Genomic DNA, 2,538 nt, shown 5'->3' on the forward strand with positions numbered 1-2,538 from the left:
ATATGATCAAAATATTTTATGATTTTTTAATACATGGGCAACATTTTATCTATACACATTTAACATTTTCAAAATGTTTAATAAAAAATTCAAATACTTTGGGTTTGTACATGGTTAGAGAAGTCAAGACTATGTCGTAGAACGATGAGCGAAGCCTTCCCGGAGATGGCATGTGGGGCCATAGGTGGAGTCGGGATTTGAACATGAGGTGGTTTAAGAAAAATATTATTGCATAAAATTATATTAAATTTTAACTAAAACACTGATTGTAAATTGTAATAACATATGATTTCTATTAAATTGAATTAATTGATGGACTGAAGGTGACTGATGCGGTGGTTTTAGCCCCTCCTCGCCCTGTGTGGGCAGCTGGCAGTGAGAAGCATTGCGACAGCACTGGTGAACGGTGCTTCTAATGCACCGTGCAGATTTGTCTTCCCCTCCATGCCGTTAGTATGAAAAATTGTTTTATCCTTTTGTATATGATGCATGGTCCAATTTTTGTGCATGATATTGAGTGCATCATTACAAATAGAGCTTCTCTATTAATAATAAACTTTTTTGCTTCAAAATGATTCATATATTGCAACTAAGTATATGTTGTTCATATAATTGATAGACATTTCAATATACTATCTTATAATGCTATTTTTATATACAAATAGTGGAATTTAACAATAACCTGGTGGCATTATATATCAATATAGATATTTTAACATATAATTCTAATATTCATTATTGATCTTTTATATTAATATACAATGATATATGTCATAAAAAATCATTCAATTTGGCATGTTATATCTCTTACTACAACATATGTACTATAAATTTATGCAAACCTAAAGTATCACATTAATCTCAAAATTAGTTAATGCACTTAATTTATTAGAATGTGTTTATATGTATGGGTGTCCATAATATCCGTAAATATCTACATACTTTCTTAGTTGACTATTTTAGATTCTACGAGTGTAACAAATAACTTCATCGAGGTTTCAAGAATGCAAGACTATCAAGCTTAGGTGTAACTAAACATAGAATTCGTGAATGTTTGAGGTGTCAAATTTTTACACTTGTTGTTCTTGGGGGTTAGTGATGGCATACTACACTGGGGCGGTCCATCGGCCGGGAAGCCCTATATTGGGCCGGCCATAGGGCCCAGGGTCCTGGCGGCTGGTTGCCTCTAGAGAAGTAGTACAGGGGGCCGACTCGGAGTAACATTATCTTTTGTATATGATGTGCAAAAGATCGAAATCACTAATTAAGGAGTACTCCTTACAGAGATCACTCCAACTCTCCCAGATTGCGACAAGTGGCGCGCTGCATGTGCGTCACTTGTCGCAACCTGGGAGTTTTCCCTTTTTTCGTAGATCCGTTTATTAAAAATGTTTTATCTCTTAAACCGTGCGTTCAAATCTCGAACCGCTTTCGCCGTTGGATTTCACGCGTCGAGATTTTCAAAACTAGATCCCATGTTGATAGATTTTGACAAACTTTTTTTTTCACGAAAAAAACCGAATGAAAAAACCCAAAAAAAATAACCGAAGCGGGAGCTCGGGTTTTTTCCCTTTTTTAAAGAGGCACAGACGTGCCTCTGACGAAATCACAACCGTGCCTCTCGCGGAAGCAAATCCGTGCCTCTTGCGAAAGAAAAGAAAACAGAAAATGCGTTTTTTTTTCGTTTCCCAGGAGGCACGGCCGCGACTCTCGCGAAAGCACAACCGTGCCTCTCACGGAAGCAAAACCGTGCCTCTCGCGAAAGAGAAAAAAATAAAAAACATGTTTTTTTCGTTTCCAAGAGGCACGGCCGTGACTCTCGCGGAAGCACAACCGTGCCTCTCACGGAATCAAAACCGTGCCTCTCGCGAAAGAAAAAGAAAAGAAAAAACGCGTTTTTTTCCGCTTCCAAGAGGCACGGCCGCACCTCTCGCGAATGCACAACCGTGCCTCTCGCCAAAACAAAACCGTGACTCTAGCGGAAAAAAAGCGTTTTTTTGTGCAAACAATCTTTTTTTCGAATTTGTTTTTGGTCGAAGACCGGTGGAAAACCAAAATGAAAAAAAACCGTTTAAAAAGCCAAAAACGCGTGCAGAAAAAAAAATCCGGAGGGAGCGCCCAGAGCGCAACACGTGGCACATGACTGAGAGCACGCCAAATGGCGTTGATCGTTGAGAGGCTCTCGAAGGAGCGCTGGTTAATTAGAGGGTGTTTGTTTCCAGGGACTTAAAAAAGTCCCTATAAGTTCCATCTAAACCAAACAGGAGGGACTTATAGGGACTTAAAGTAGGCATTTGGGACTTATGAAATAAGACTCTCAAGGAGGGACTTATAGGGACTTATAGTTGTAATATGGTCTTCTAGTCCATGTTAAGTCCCAGGAACCAAACAGGTAGGGACTTTTTAGAGACTTGGGACTTATAAGTTGGGACTAAAGAAAGTCCTAGGACTTATGAACCAAACAAGGCCTTAGTTTTTTTTTAGGGTCAAGCAAAGCTTGTATATTACTGGTGTCTAGGCAAATCACCTAGGACACAT

Source organism: Triticum dicoccoides, chromosome 4A (assembly GCF_002162155.2).
Source record: "Triticum dicoccoides isolate Atlit2015 ecotype Zavitan chromosome 4A, WEW_v2.0, whole genome shotgun sequence".
Taxonomy (NCBI): domain Eukaryota; kingdom Viridiplantae; phylum Streptophyta; class Magnoliopsida; order Poales; family Poaceae; genus Triticum; species Triticum dicoccoides.